A 17,654-nucleotide genomic window follows, 5' to 3' on the forward strand; every position below is an offset into this window, starting at 1 on the left:
AAAAGCTGGCTTAAAACTCAACATTCAGAAAACAAAGATCATGTCATCTGGTCCCATCACTTCATGGCAAATAGATGGGGAAACAGTGAGAGACTTTATTTTCTTGGGCTTCAAAATCACTGCAGATGGTGACACTGCAGCCATGAAATTAGAAGACGCTTGCTCCTTGGAAGGAAAGTTATGACCAAATTAGACAGCATATTAAAAAGTAGAGACATTACTTTGCCCACAAAGGTCCGTTTAGTCAAAGCTATGGTTTTTCCAATAGTCCTGTATGGAAGTGAGAGTTGGACTATAAAGAAAGCTGAACACCAAAGAATTGATGCTTTTGAACTATGGTGATGGAGAATTTTCTTGAGGGTCCCTTGGACAGCAAGGAGATCAAACCATTCAATCGTAAAGGAAATCAGACCTGAATATTCATTGGAAGGACTGATGCTGAAGCTGAAGCTCCAGTACTTTGGCCACCTGATGCAAAGAACTGACTCATTGGAGAAGACCCTGATTCTGGGAAAGATTGAAGGAAGGCAGGAGGAGAAGGGGACAACAGAGGATGAGATGGTTGGATGGCATCACCAACTGGATGGACATGAGCTTGAGTAAGCTCTGGGAATTGGTGATGGGCAGGGAGGCCTGGCATGCTGCAGTCCATGGGGTCGCAAAGAGTCGGACATGACTGAGCGACTGAACTGAACTGAATGAGTATGTGACATCCTAATTAAAATAATTATTTAAAAAACATACTGGGAACATCTGTACTTGAAATTCATGTGAAAATTCATGTGAAAATAGATAGCATTTCTATTTGAGTAGCCACCATAAGTTAAAGAAGTAAAACTGTGCAGCATAGAGAGTTAAGAGCACAAAGTTTGGAGTCCTGGCTTTGATCCTGTTTCTACTTTTTTATTCTTGTTTTTTAATCTCTCAGTGCCTCAATTTCTTCATCTAAAAATGAGAATTGAGGATAACAGTACCTACCTGATAAGAGCTGTTATGAGGGTCAGCTGCATTAATATTTATTATCATTTGCAGTAAGTATGTAAGTGTAAAATAGATTATTGATATTAGAAGGCAGACATTGGATTTAAGGTTTTGTAATGGTTCATTAAAACCTGCCTCCATACAGTTAATTCATTGTATTTTATATCTGTAAAGGCATTGTACCTCCATTTTTGTAGATATTTTAAATTACATTCATATAAGTTATTTTTAAATATTTCTTTTTGTGTTCCTCTTAGGCAATGGTTAGTTACTTGATTTTATAACCAACACATGGCAAGAAAATGGGATTTGTCTTTTTTGGAACTTGCTAAGATTTTTTTCATACTGTCATGGGGTTCTCAAGGCAAGAATACTGAAGTGGTTTGCCATTCCCTTCTCCAGTGGACCACATTCTGTCAGACCTCTCCACCATGACCCATCTGTCTTGGGTGGCCCCAAGCATGGCTTAGTTTCTTTGAGTTAGACAAGGCTGTGGTCCGTGTGATCAGATTAGCTAGTTTTCTGTGATTATGATTTCAGTGTATCTGCCCTCTGATGCCCTCTCACAACACCTACTGTCTTAATTCGGCTTCTCTTTCCTTGGATGTGGGGAATCTCTTCACAGCTGCTCCAGCAAAGCACAGCCACTGCTCCTTACCTTGGACGTGAGGTATCTCCTCACGGCCGCCCCTCCCGACCTTGAATGTGGAGTAGCTCCTCTTGCCCTCCTGCACCCGTAAAGCTGCCGCTCCGTGGACATGGGGTTGCTCCTCTCCCGCCACCGCTGACCTCAGGCATGTGGTGGCTCGAGATGTTCAAGCTGGTTTTAGAAAAGGCAGAGGAACCAGAGATCAAATTGCCAACGTCTGCTGGATCATGGAAAAAGCAAGAGACTTCCAGAAAAACACCTATTTCTGCTTTATTGACTATGCCAAAGCCTTTGACTGTGTGGATCACAATAAACTGTGGAAAATTCTGAAAGAGATGGGAATACCAGACCACCTGATCTGCCTCTTGAGAAGCCTGTATGCAGGTCAGGAAGCAACAGTTAGAACTGGACAGGGAACAATAGACTGGTTCCAAATAGGAAAAGGAGTATGTCAGGGCTGTGTATTGTCACCCTGTTTATTTAACTTATATGCAGAGTACATCATGAGAAACACTGGGCTGGAAGAAGCAGAAGCTGGAATCAAGATTGCGGGGAGAAATATCAATAACCTCAGATATTCAGACGACACCACCCTTATGGCAGAAAGTGAAGAGGAACTAAAAAGCCTCTTGATGAAAGAGAAAGAGGAGAGTGAAAAAGTTGGCTTAAAGCTCAACATTCAGAAAACTAAGATCATGGCATCTGGTCCCATCACTTCATGGCAAAATAGATGGGGAAACAGTGGAAACAGTGTCAGACTTTATTTTTTTGGGCTCCAAAATCCCTGCTGATGGTGATTGCAGCCATGATATTAAAAGATGCTTACTCCTTGAAAGGAAAGTTATGACCAACCTAGATAGCACATTAAAAAGCAGTGACAATACTCTGCCAACAAAGGTCCGTCTAGTCAAGGCTATGGTTTTTCCAGTGGTCATGTATGGATGTGAGAGTTGGACTGTAAAGAAAGCTGAGCGCCGAAGAATTGATGCTTTTGAACTGTGGTGTTGGGGAAGACTCTTGAGAGTCCCTTGGACTGCAAGGAGATCCAACCAGTCCATCCTAAAGGAGATCAGTCCCGAGTGTTCACTGGAAGGACTGATGCTGAAGCTGAAACTCCGATACTTTGGCCACCTGATGCGAAGAGTCAACACATTGGAAAAGACCCTGATGCTAGGAAAGATTGAGGGCAGGAGGAGGAGGGGATGACAGAGGATGAGATGGCTGAATGGCATCACTGACTCGATGGACATGGGTTTGAATAAACTTCGGGAGTTGATGATGGACAGGGAGGCCTGCCGTGCTGTCGCAAAGAGTCGGACACAACTGAGCGACTGAACTGAACTGAACTGAAGATTTTTTTAAAACCAAAATATGTTGCTATCTACAAAATTTTATTTTAAAAGCAAAGGCAAACAGAGGTAGACAGATTGAAGAAAGAGATTATAGGCCCGAAACAAGCGCAGTGAATCTTTTGTATAAGAAAGAGAGTCAGATAAAGGAGGAAAGGGTAGACTGACTATTCAATACATTTTTCTCCTTCTAGAGGGAAGTTATTTCTTTCTCTCCTGCCGTATACATACACACATCAAAACAAAGTTTCCAAATGAATTGAAATACTAAATGTTGGAAATGGAGCTTGAAGACTTTTTTTAAGGAAATATTAAACATATTTATGACCTTGAGGTAAGATTTCTTACACATAAAAATTGTAGACTTTGAAGAGATTGATATATTTGTATCACAATTAAACTTCCTGTATATGAAAAGATACAGTAAAAGACAAGCCGTAGACTAGGAGTACATATTTGGCACATATATATAATAGTCAAAAAGTATTTCAAATATAGAATCTGTATAGAATGCCTGCAGAGTAAGGGAAAGAAAAATAACCTATTGAAAAATAGGCAGAAACAAACCAATGAAAAGTTGCTCAAGTTCACTACTAATCAGGGAAATGCATAATACCTATACCTAATCTTTTGGCAAAATATGAAGAGGTCTGACACTTAGTATTCCTGATATGGAGGAAGCAGGCACTCTTGTGCTACCAGTAGAAGTGTCAGTACAACTACTATGGAAAATGTTTTGATAAAACACAGTAAAACTGAAGATGGTGCACACCGGTTAACCCAGCTTTTCCACATATAACTATTTATCTGGAACTTAGGAGGGTGCGCACTGAAGTGTGTACAATCTTGGAAGCAGTTCTTTTGGCCATACATAATGGAAACATTAGTTACGGTATATTCATAGAATGGAGATCTTAGCAGCCTTTAATCAGATCTCACATCTGTTGTGAAGCATCACACACAGTTCTGTGCCATTATGTACATCTTCAAATGCACAAAACAATATATTATTTGTGGGTAACTACCAGGTGTTCAAGCTGGTTTTAGAAAAGGCAGAGGAACCAGAGATCAAATTGAGAATATCCACTGGATCATGGAGAAAGCAAGAGAGTTCCAGAAAAATATCTATTTCTGCTTTATTGACTACGCCAAAGCCTTTGACTGTGTGGATCACAATAAACTGTGGAAAATTCTGAAAGAGATGGGAATACCAGACCACCTGACCTGCCTCCTGAGAAACTATGCAGGTCAGGAAGCAACTGGGCATGGAACAACAGACTGGTTCCAAATAGGAAAAGGAGTACGTCAGGGCTGTGTATTGTCACCCTGCTTTTATTTAACTTATTTGCAGAGTAGATCATGAGAAACGCTGGGCTGGAAGAAGCACAAGCTGGAATCAAGATTGCCGGAAGAAATATCAATAACTTCAGATATGCAGATGACACCACCCTTATGGCAGAGAGTGAAGAGGAAATAAAAAGACTCTTGATGAAAGAGAAAGAGGAGAGTGAAAAAGTTGGCTTAAAGCTCAACATTCAGAAAACTAAGATCATGGCATCTGGTCCCATCACTTCATGGCAAATAGATGGGGAAACAGTGGAATCAGTGGCAAACTTTGTTTTTGGGGGCTCCAAAATCACTGCAGATGGTGATTGCAGCCAGGAAATTAAAAGACGCTTACTCCTTGGAAGGAAAGTTATGACCAACCTAGATAGCATATTAAAAAGCAGAGACATTACTTTGCCAGCAAAGGTCCATCTGGTCAAGGCTATGGTTTTTCCATTGGTCGTGTATGGATGTGAGAGTTGGACTGTGAAGAAAGCTTAGTGCTGAAGAATTGATGCTTTTGAACTGTGGTGTTGGGGAAGACTCTTGAGAGTCCCTTGGACTGCAAGGAGATCCAACCAGTCCATCCTAAAGGAGATCAGTCCTGGGTGTTCATTGGAAGGACTGATGCTGAAGCTGAAGCTCCAATACTTTGGCCACCTGATGCAAAGAATTGACTCATTGGAAAAGACCCTGATGCTGGGAGGGATTGGGTGCAGGAGGAGAAGGGGACGACAGAGGATGAGATGGCTGGATGGCATCACCGACTCCATGGGCATGAGTTTGAGTAAACTCCGGGAGTCGGTGATGGACAGGGAGGGCTGGCGTGCTGCGATTCATGGGGTCACAAAGATTCGGACACAACTGAGTGACTGAACTCAACTGAACTGAACTGATATGTGCTATAGGTTTAAAAAACAGCTAGAGTCACACTGAATCCATTATTGTGATTGCACTTGAGGAAGGAAACATTGGGACATGAACTTTAAGGTATTTCCTTTAAAATTTTGCAAAATATTAGCAGTTGTTCATATCAGGTGGTGGTTATGTGGTGGTATACTTTGCACTTTTCTTTTTTGAGTCAATTTAAGGTATTTTTGTCAAATTTTGCACGTAATGAATTCTAGCAAAACAAGAAGCATTTGTAATGGGAATTACAGCTCCAGTGTTCTGCCATTAATTGACACCAAATCCTATAACTGTGCAGTGTAAACCGAGTTTGGTGTTTCTAGTGATGTGAAATACCAATACTATCTTCCCTCTGGTATATGAACACAAAGAATATATTCTGCATCATTAAGTTATTTCTGCATGTGTGTTTGGTACATGTCTGCCTTTTTTGTTGCCTTGTATTGAATATCTGTCTTGTATCATCTATTAATTAAATTTGCACAAGACAGCCACAAAAATTGTCATTCTTTGCTCACAAATTATTGGTGCCTATGTACCAGTTTCTCTGTTCTCAGTCTCCTATTGATATTTTACCTTGAAGGTGGGTTTTATTTGGAAGGGAAGTTTTGAGACTCAGTTGATAATTCTTGCTATAGTGTTGACAAAGATCTGTTTTAGGATACATTTGACATGTTTCAAGCAGATGCAACTATATCAATAGCTTCTTATTGCACTGTATTAAGTATTACAGTGTATTGTACTACACATTGTGCTGTATGGGGAGTCTTGTAAATATTCTGTATATATGTGCAGAAGTAGAATCACCATTGGAGAAGTATGTAGCAGCAGCCTTGAAAGCTTCTGATTTTTTTATTCAAGAGTAGTTCCTGATTATAGGCATTCTTTACAATCATTGTAAGGAATAAAGCTTGTGTGTGTGTGTGTGTGTGTGTGTGTGTGTGTGTGTGTGTGTGTGTATGTTGGAGGATAGGGGGCGTGGAGAAATGGATTTATGAGTAAGGAGAAATGTCCAAAGAGTATAAGATGAGATGATGAGAGTAACGAATGTATCACCAAAATCTATTTGTCATATTTTATTATGTTCTTAATGTTTAATATTTGCATTGTGGTAAGTTACCGACTCGATGGACATGAGTCTGAGTAAACTCCGGGAGTTGATGATGGACAGGGATGGACATGATGGACATGCTGCGATTCATGGGGTCGCAAAGAGTCAGACACAATTGAGCAGCTGAACTAAACTGAACTGAAGTTACAGTAGTAAGAATACTGATTTTTGCCTCCTAAACCTTCTAATAAGATGTCTGTAATAAATAGGTAGCTTGTATTGATAGGTGGGTTTTGAGTCTACAGTCTCACTGAACTCTTCCTAACAGGTTTTTCTTTTTTTTTTTTTCCCTGTAAACAATGTTGTCTTCTGAGTGTAGTTTTGATCAAAATACGTATGATACTAAGGTTGGAAAGTAAAATGTATACTTACATACTCCTGGTAATTTGGTGGTATCAAGCACATTTAAAAAATGCATATTCCTTAGTATCCAGTTCCATTCCATATTTTATTATAGACCAGCTCGTTTGCATCAAAATTATTGAACCTAGATTTTTTTATACCTTCTACATTCAAGTAAAGGTATCAAAGATTAAAAACGACCTGAATGTCCAACAATGGGGGACTGGTTAATTAAAACAGAATGATCTATATGTGTTGATGTGGAATGATATAAGATATATTATAAATTGAACAAGTTAGGATGCAGGCAATATTGTGAATTGTTTGCATTGACGTACAAAAAGGGAGAAACTGGTCTATGCCTAATGTATTTCTAAAAGGATACATACAGAAGAGTCTAAGCAATGATTGGTGACCCATAGGGTGATGGCTGGTTGAAGATGGGCTGATCTTTTATTTGTATACCCTTTGGATTTTACTACATATCATGTCTTAAGTTCCTAAGTGTCAAGACTGGGATTCCAAACCAGATCATCAGCTTCCAAGTTTTCATTCTTTCCATTGCACCACAACTGCTGTTTTGTCAATTTTAAAGCACAGTTAAGCAAATGTTCTCGAATCATTTTAGTATGTGACCAGGCAAAATATCTTAGTAAACCATTCAGAGTATATCTTACTGACTCAGAGTAGCCAGTCATTTTAATGCAGAGGGCAGGTCAGGTAGAATAATATTGATCATTTAACAAATAAAATGATAAACTGTAGCACCACACCAAGACAAAGGAGAAAAATCTGCTGAATGAAATTCAGCTATGGAAATCCACGAAGGTTGGATTAGTATGTCCTCATTTTTTTCAATCCCGAAGCTTTGCTGCATGGTTACATCTCAGTTTCTGGTCTAGTCATGGAAGATGACTGAGCCTATAAGAGGGGACCGTGGTTGCCATCATGGGTGTAACCTTCTTCCAGATTTCCTCAGCAGTCAGAAATGATGTTCATTTGTTTTTGAAGCCAGCTGGTCCTGATTAGGTGGCTAATATTGCTCAAGGTGGTGTCATCCTATTTTCTGTGTTCTTTCTAACCGTCCATCTGCCCTGTGCTTGTGTGCTGCCTTAGTTCAGGCCTTCAGCTCACATCTGGACCCTCAGTTTTAGCCGTATCACTGGTTCCTGTGCCTTTAATCAGTTCCTCCCTCCTTAATTGATTTTAAAAGCAGTTTGGTCATGTCACTCTAGCTAAAACTGTGTAAAATCACTCTCATCCAAGACGGTTTTTTGGAACTCTTTTTTTATGAGCAGAATTATATATTGCAGAAAAAAGAATTTACAAATCTGTTTAGGAGTTTAATTTTTCCCATTTTTGCACAGTACATGATAAAAATGACTTTGAAATATTTTATTATAAATATGCCCCATAAAGTTCTCCCTGTAAGTTTGTTTCTTCCTGTGTTTTCCGTCCACATTGTCATAAGCAGGCCTTTCTTGCACTCACATTGTGTACTTCGTGTTTCTTGAACTTGTTTTATATATTCTTGTCTCCGTGCTCTTGTCCATATTCTTTTCCCTTCTCTTCATATTCTTTTCCTCCATCATTCTTTTCTTCCTTCCAGATTCTGTTTATCTTTAAGGGAAGGTCCAGTTTATGTTCCTTCCTCAAAGTAGTCTCTAAATCCTTGGAACTTGTGGTTTCTTTGTTTTTTGTTTTCTTTTTTTGTCTCTCTCTTATGGAAATTACTTTTATGAAACTTGTGACTGGGATAGTGTTGCTCTTACTTTTGTACCATGATGTTTTAGCTGACTAGATTTTTTTAAAGGTGTTTGTTGGGGTTCCTGTCTCATATATCTTTGTCTTCTTTCACACCTGGCACAAGTGCCTAAAGTAGACAGTTTGTAAATAATTATTTAGCATGGATATAGAAAAAGAGACCATATTTTATTTATCTTTTTGTCACCAGTGCCTAATATTGTGCCTGACAAATAAGCCTTTGAATAAATGTTGATGGTGTGATCTTTAGGTATTGGGATCCTTTAAATATGTAAGTTTGGAATATTCCTTGTGAAATTAGCTTTTCCCTCTGTAGCCTGAGAAAAGTTGAGTCCAGGTTGACCTGTATCAAGCCCAACTTAGCTGGTCTAGGAGACCTGAACCTGCATGCTTTTACACATTGTTCAAGGAAACTAATGGTTTAGAGCTCAGGCTTTGGCGTCCGAGGGCTTGTCCGAGGGCTTGAGTTCATATTTCTACTCTGCTTCTTCCCAGTTGCATGAGTCTGGGATAGCCTCTTTATCCTTTACTGTAAAATACAGAAGGTAACAGCTTCTGTTTATCTGTGAAAAATATCTGGCACAGAATAAGTGGTCAGAAAGTGTCAGATATAATAATAGATAATGCTGTTCATAATAACCCTCTTCTTTACCTGACAAGCTGTTCATGTGGTCTAGTCATCCGGCTTTCTAGAAATTTTAACTTCAGTGAATAATTAGTCAGTAAAGTTTCGCCTGTTCCTAAGTGTAAGTCTTTTAATTTGATGTTTAACTCAGTGGACTCTTGTGACAAAGAAAAGACAGTGAACTGGAAACTGGGAGGCTTCAATTATACCCCGAGTTTCTCACAAAGGTTAGTTTGCTTAACCTTTAACATAGTCTAATTGTATCATTATTATCTGTGTACTTGACTAAATTCCAGTGGTTTATAAGCTTACTTAAGGCTAGAGCCAAGTCTTACTGAATTTTTACATTTCTCCTCCACACCATGGATTAGTAAATATGCACTGAATGAATCCACAGCTCTGTTTTCTTATTAGTCAAGATGAGGGGTTGGGCTGTCTCTTAGATTCCCTCTAACTCTCAAATATTTTGAACACAGGGATGAGTGAAATGAGTCCCCATGTTAGAGAAGAACTGAAGATCAGGAAATCTAAATGTAAATTTTGCCATTGACAGATTTCTAAGATCCATTTTTTAATTTAGGTGGATAATATACTAAAGTGTTTATGCATGACCTCAAATTTAGATATAATTATTTTTAAGGTAAATTTGTTATCTATTTACTAAATTTATAAACTATATACTTCTTTCTTTGCTTTAACCCTAACCCATGACACAGGTGCAGTTCAGTAAATCATCTTTACTAAGCAAATTGAAATTTAAAGATAATTGCTTGACATTACTTTTCTTCAAATCCATTAATTGTAATTGGGTACTTTAATGACTTTTTAATTATAAAATGCCCATATAACAAAAAGTATTAATTGTAAAAAATGTAAACAGTATAGAGAGAAGTATTCGGAAATTTTAAGTCTGTTCTTCAGAATCAGTTATATCTATAGCCTTTAAAAATTATTCTTTAATTCTTTATTGTATTTTCCTGTTTTTAACCTGGTACACGGTAGTTGTTCATTGAATGCTCACTGAATTAACCAAGCTCTTTACCAGTCAGGAGCTGATCAATTTTTCTGATACTTTTTTCTTTTACAGTGCTATGGATATGTAATTTCTATAACAGATAGCTTTTCATGAGTCTGAAACTAATTTTTTTAGCTATTGTGAAAGCACATTCTGTCATCAGTACTAAAAGATTAAATGTATATAAATAAGACTACTCTCATACAATAATTTATGAAATCAGTCTGCATGCCTTATAGTTACACTGTGTCTAATGGTTTTAGTTTTCAGGCCTACTAAAACTTACATACAGGTTTTACTGGTTTGCCAGCTATGACAAAAGTCCCTGATCATTCAGTTTCTGAGTTACAAAGTGAATTACTAAGAAGTTGCACAATCTTGGAATTTGAAGAAATGCTTTGTCGTATACTTTATAGTAGAAAGTGGTAATAGCTTCTTTCTTAAGAAAAGAGGCTAGTTTTTCCAAACTCTTCCTCTTTTATATCAGAGTATTTGGAAACGTATGTGCTTGCCTCTGAAAAAGAATTCTAGCTGAATCCAAGGAATCTTATTTATCTAGAAGCTGTAATCTTACCTCAGTTCAGTTCAGTCACTCAGTCATGTCCAACTCTTTGCAACCCCATGGATTGCAGCACGCCAGGCTTCCCTGTCCATCACCAACTCCCAGAGCTTGCTCAAACTCATGTCCATCAAGTGGCTGATGCCATCCAACCATCTCATCCTCTGCCGTCCCCTTCTCCTCCTGCCTTCAGTCTTTCCCATCATCAGGGTCTTTTCCAGTGAGTCACTTCTTCGCATCAGGTGGCCAAAATATTGGAGCTTCAGCTTCAGCATCAGTCCTTCCAATGAACACTCAGGACTGATTTCCTTTAGGATGGACTGGTTGAATCTTGTTGCAGTCCAAGGGACTCTCAAGAGTCTTCTCCAACACCACAGTTCAAAAACATCAATTCTTTGGCTCTCAGCTTTCTTTATAGTCCTACTCTCACATCCATACATGACTACTGGAAAAACTGAAAAAATTTTTACCTATTAGTCTTGAATTCCAAAGTATATTTTATATACAAACTGTTACAGGTTAGCTCCATCAAAGTTGAAATTACTTTCTTCCATAAATAATTATTTTCTGACATGGCATTATTTTAATACATCAGGAGATTGCTTTTACTTTTATGACATTATTGTTATTATAGTTTAAAAGATTTTAAAGCTTTTTTCCTTGGAGAATATAAAATTGTTGACTTGGAACTAAAAAAAAAAAGTTAAAATATATTTTTCAGTGGTCATAATAATACCAAGACAGAAATGAAACTGTGTTTGCTTTCCCCAAAGACTCTTTCCTATTACAAACTTCTGGAGAAATAGTATAATGGAGGAATAATGTATGATGATCAAATAGGCTCTAACTTAATAGGCCTGTATGTCTGATTGAAAATACCAGAAAGAGAAAGAAATACTTAGAAAACTAACATTAGATACTTAACATGTAGAAAAATATATATCTGAAATCAACAGCCAGCATCATACTTCTCTATTCATGAAACTCAGGAATCAAACAGTCAGGTCTGCTACACCACCACCAGAATATTGGTTGATAAAGATTTATCCTACTGGGTGTAGATGTTTTAATACACAGGTTGGAAACATGAGACTAGCTAGTGAGGAGCTAAAACGTGCTTGTGAGTGTGAGCAGAGGGACTAGTACTCAAGGGGAGTTTCTGATTACGGCAGTAATGGCAAAATAACTTACCAGGAAAATCTGGATGTTCGTTACATGGTCAAAGAAAAGTGAGTAGAAAATTTGCACACAGACACCCAAAAAAGGTAGATGGCCATTATATCTTTAAAAGAATATTCAAGTTCACCAGGAATCAAAGAAATGCATAATTAAATAAGACTATTTTATAGTATATGTTAAATTGGTGAGATTAAAAATAATAATACCAAGCATTGACAACTGCTATGTATACTGTGGATGGAACTCAGATTGCTGTGCTTACTTAATTTAGAAAGCAGTCTAAGCAATATGTATCCATCATCCTATCAAAATCTCACTACATGATCTTCATTTTTACAAAGCATGTTACAAAGATTCAAATATCCATTCTGTTTTTGCAGAAATGTATATGTGTACTTACACATGAGAAAAAGAGTTCAGAAAAGAATATCTAGAAATTCTGGAGGGGGAAATTAATAATCTCTGATCATGTTTCCAATCTTAGTAAGATTGGAATGGTTTATCTACTTTTCCATGTACCTCTATTTTTATAATTATTTATAGTATGTGTATTTATATAATTGGAGGAAAGAGCTCTTTATTTGCAGTAAGGTACAAATCATTGGAGAAAAGTCATTATTTAAAAAAAAAAAACCAGGAAATTTTAGGTAGTATACATATAGTGATCTGAGAACACCATTTTATAATATATATTAGTTATTTACCAGGCAGATGTATTCATAGGTCAGTGGTCTATTCCAGTCAAGCATTTTGTATTTTTACTTGTTTAAAAGATGTATAAAGCCTTATGATGTTTATCTGTTATATTTTGAAATTTATTTCCTTTCTTTTTGTGACACGTTGTCTAACTTTGGTTCCATTTCAAACAGTAGAAGTGAAGCAAAATTATTTATTTTGTCATGTAAGACAATAAGAAATCATAGCTATTTCCCAGTATTACAACTTCAGTTATTAAATTCTAGGAGTCAGTGGATCCTGGATTTAACTTCAATGTGGTTTTTTCTTTGGTCCTCTTTGTACATCCAGTTTTTTTTTCCAACATTTTTGTGGAAAATTTCAAAACTTGAGAAAGGTGGGAAAGAATTTTTACAGCTGATATCTACCACCTTGATTATGCAATTAAATTTTTACTATGATTGCTTTATCTCTGATTTATACAACCCTCTGATCCTCTACCTCCGAAAGTTCATCTTATTTTTTTGTGCATTTGAAATGAAGTTGCAGATATTGGTGTTGGTGGTGGTTTAGTTGCTGTTTGTTTGTGCTAAGTCTCTTCAGTCGTGTCTGACTCTGTGTAACCCTATGGACTGTAGAGTCAGGCTCCTCTGTCCATGGGATTCTCCAGGCAAGAATACTGGAGTGGGTTGCCATTTCCTCCTCCAGGGGATATTCCCGACCCAGGATTCCAACCTGCATCTCTTATATCTCCTGCATTGGTAGGCAGGTTTTTTACCACTAGCGCCGCCTGGGAAGCCCTTAGTTGCTGAGTCGTATCCAACTCTTGCAACCACATGGGCTGTTACCTGCCAGGCTCCTCTGTCCATAGGAGTCTCCAGGCAAGAATACTGGAGTGGATTGCCATTTCCTTCTTCAGTGGATCTTCCTGACCTAGGGATCGAACCCAGGTTTCCTACACCGCAGGCACATTCTTTACCGACTGAGCTACCAGAGAAGCTTTTCAGTACCGGTATATTTCCCTCTAAATATTTCAGCAAGCATATCACTGACTTGAATTCACCTTTTTTTCTTTTGAGGCAGATTTAAAGACAGTAAAATGTATGTCTCAAGTGTCCTATTGGATGAATTTTAACAAATGAATACACTTGTGATGACCCAATCTCCTGTCAATTAGTGTCACCCCAGAAAGTTCCCTCATATCTCTTCCCGGTCAGTCAACCCCCACTCCTTTCAACCCCCGACTCCAAGAACCACTATAATGATTTTTTCTTCCATAAATTACTGTCTATTCTAAAACTTGATGTAAATGAAATTACACAGTGTGTATTCTGTATAAAGATTCTTTCATTCATCATAAAGTGTTGAAATTCATGTGGCATATATTAGTAGTTTTTTTATTGCTGAGTAATATTCCTAATTTCAACCCATTTTAATATGAACTTTTGAGATTTCTGTAGTAAATATTGTTATTTGATATTTCTTGGTTTATGCTTAAATTATGCTCTAATGAACGGTGTACTTGATTTCCTGTTATTTGTTTATACTATCTTACAACATAAGTTAATAGTAAGTTGTTATTTATCAGATATAATTGAAGTGCAGAGAAATTAAATGCTTCTCTGAATACAAACACTGTTCTCAGAAGAGTACTATATATAGAATTTCACTTAGTTCACCTTAATAGGAATTTAAACATGAGGTACATTGATAATAGCGTAACTCTATTTGAAAAGGCAACCATTTCAATTATTGGCATATACTAGTTGTTTTAAAAGGAGGTGGGGGAGCCATATGTGGATTTCAAATCTATATTTCTGTAATCTGCATTTATTTGCCCAGATAGTGCTTTCTGAACAGATAATCTATTCCTTAGAGCAATATATAAACAGTAAGTACTCTGTAAGTAGCATGATTTAATAAAGAGTTGACCTATTGTCCCTTCTTTGCATTAGCTAGATACATCTCCCTTAATAAGTGTCAGCTTTGATTTCTTCCTTCAGGTGAGAATTTTTACAGTGTGTTTTTCTCTTTAGGACACTTAAAAATCTGCCTAAAGCTAAGACACTCCATACCACCCCCGTGCGCTTAAAACACAGACCTCCTAAAGCCCCTGCCTTCATCTTTTGCATCTCATATTACAAATTCAGTAAATGGAGTCTTCAGGAATCACCTTATTTTCTCTCTTTTACTTAAACCCACATTCATTTCACTACCAGGACATGTTAGTTTTACACCAAAAAATAACCCAAATCTGACCACTTCTCACATTTCTAGTACCTCTATTCTAGGCCAGATCTGATCATCTCTCACCTACGCGCCTCTGTGCTGTGCTAAGTCAGTTCAGTTGTGTCCGACTCTGCGACCCTATGGACTGTAGCCCACAGGTTCCTCTGTCCCTGGGATTCTCCAGGCAAGAATACTGGAGTGGGTTGCCATGCCCTCCTCAGGGGATATTCCTGACCCAGGGGCCAAACCCAAGTCTCTTAATGTCTCTTGCATTGGCAGTCAGGTTTGTTTTTTGTGTGCTTTTTTGTTTTGTTTTGTTTTTAACCACTAATGCCACCTGGGAAGCCCTTACATGACTCTAATAGCCTCTCTTTTTTAATTTTTATTTTTTAATGGAGTATAGTTGATTTACATAATAGCCTCTGAGCTGGTCTCTCTGCAAACCACTTTCCTTACAGCAGCCAGTTTCTAAAAATGCATGTGTTTCTGTTGTTTTCCCATTGGACTTGGAATAAAATCCAAATTGTTTGCAGTTATGTTGTCCTTAGCTGGGCTGGTTGCATTATACCCTGTGTGTGTCTTGTTCAGGAGTTAGAGATCTGGGCAGGGAAACTCGAGTCACTTCAAAGTAGTTTAATTAGTATGAGCATTTTTACCTTATAGTTTTAATAGAATTCCTATACCTTAGAATTATAGTTTATTAACTGGAAAAAAAAGTAATAGGTAATTGATTTCCAGTCCCTTATTTTGACATTTAAATAAAAAGCTGCTTAATTCTTCTTCTTCTTTGTTTTTTGTTTTTTTTTTTTTTTCTGTTTTTGATTTATTACAGATAGAGCTGGAAGCATCAGCACCCTTGATTCTTTAGGCTTTGCAAGATATTTAGATGATGGTAACAGGGAAACAGATGAGAGAGTGGCAGGTAAGATTCTAAAGACAGATTTGGATGTTTTTGACATTGCAGAAATAATGAAATGACTTGAAAAATTCTCTTTCTTCTACAGTTCAGTATGTGACTAGAATCAGACAGTTATCATACAAAGTTATATTACTAATATATTGGCTTCAGGGAGCATTCCTGAATGTTCAGCAACCCCCAGCTGCTCTTCCTGGTGACGCTCTGAGTTTTTGGTTATGTGTGCCTACAACTACTGAGTTCTGCTTACAGCTAACAGTTTACAGCCATATAATTATAAAACTGGTGTAAAGCAGGTGTAAGTCAGCCATGGTTTAGTGCAAAGTTATTTGGACCTTGCTTTCCTCATTCCTTTTATCCCGCAGACCAGGGCTAAGTAATGTTTACGTGGTATATACCAATGCAACTCTGCTGATGGTTAAAAATTGGTTTAAATACTTCCATGCTGATTGGTGATCAAAACTTTGTCTTCATTCCTTGGATTCTCCCTGGCCACCATGACATCCCTCTGGAAACTTCATTTGACTTTCCTGTGATCCTGAAAATAGAGGTTGTCAATGCTCTGCCCACTCAGGGCTTCCTGGACTTTGCCCATTCCAAAAAGAAGACCAGCATCCTTTTTAGTTGCTTGGTTCCGCATTCCAGTCTCCTTCCCTCTCCACCCCCCCACCAGTTTTGCCTTTTTGGCATCACCATAGCATCTGTAGGGACTTCAGAAGACCAGTTTGTACCCTCTGTATTTGCCCACATCAGATGAGGCCAGTTGATTCTTCTGGTGGTCCACCCTGAACTTACCAGTGTAGAAGCCCTGGCTCCTCAGATGTCCAGTGACTGGTACCTTTCTGGTGCTTCAGGCTGTGACTGTCAGTTACTGAAGTAGTTCCTGAACATCTTTATAGGAACTGTAGTTTTCACGGGATGTTGACTCTCAGATAGATGGGAAGCCACCCTCGGCTACGTATTTTAACCCACCGGAATGGCGGGCACACCCGGCGTAGGAAAGATGCCACATGGGACAGGTGGAGCCCATGAGGGCCCTGTGGGGTCAGGGAGCATCCACACTGTAGCTTCCCCTCTTCACCAACCCTGTTGATTCTTTTTTTCCCTTTACTGGAACAGGGTTGTTAAAACCTGCCAAATATTTGCTTGTCGTAGTCATCATAAATAAAGATGAGTGCCGTTGAGTGCTAATTTTTATATAGCACTCGCTCCTTTCTGAACATTTTGTAAATGTATGTTAACTCATTAGGTTATAGAATTATCCTCATCTTCCACTCCCCAAGAAACCGAGGCACTCAGAGAGTCTTAAGACTTAAGTGGCAGAGCCAAGACTCAAATGTAGAATAGCCCAGCAACAGAGCCCACGACTCTGTACCATATGCCACCTCTTAGGGTGAAGGATCAAGTTTGACCTATGTAAAATGACATTCCAATATGTGCTTTTCATTTATTGCTTGAGAAAAGAGCTATTGAATGTTTAAAAATCTCAAACAGTATTACATGATTTAGGGGAAAAAATGATGTAATCATTTTTAGTTCAGCAGAGGCTCAGAGAGGAGTGAGCCATGAGAACAACAGCAGAATCAGCTGAAGGGGGAAGTCACTGGGAGACTTCAGTGCAGCTGCCTCCTCGATAGTCATGGTTCAGTCGTGAGCATTGTTAATTGACAGCTGTGTCAAAAGAGCAAATCACATCAGTGATATCTGAAAATTAGCAAATCAAGTGGGAATTATTTCAATAGTTTTAGGGCTCATCCTCCTAATTATATCATTTGTTAAATGGCATTATATTTAATTATATCATAAATGTTAGATATTATATGTTTTATGTTATTTATTAAGTGTTAAATACATGGTATTTTAGTTTCTTTGAAACTAACCAAATATGTTTAGTTTTTTATATTGTATTATTGTTCAAATGGTTATGTATTTGAAAATAACTTCAACCCAGAAATAGACCACGTAATTATTTTCATTCCTCTAATTTTTATTTGAAAACCTAAAGTCAAATTTAAGAGGTTTATC

At 37.8% G+C, this 17,654-nt stretch overlaps 1 pseudogene; it reads left to right on the top strand.

Annotated features, from left to right (window-relative positions):
• Window positions 1-17,654, top strand: part of LOC122678322 — an 87,988-nt pseudogene that overhangs the window by 11,450 nt on the left and 58,884 nt on the right.

This window comes from Cervus elaphus, chromosome 20, assembly GCF_910594005.1.
Source record: "Cervus elaphus chromosome 20, mCerEla1.1, whole genome shotgun sequence".
In the NCBI taxonomy this organism is placed as follows: Eukaryota; Metazoa; Chordata; class Mammalia; order Artiodactyla; family Cervidae; genus Cervus; species Cervus elaphus.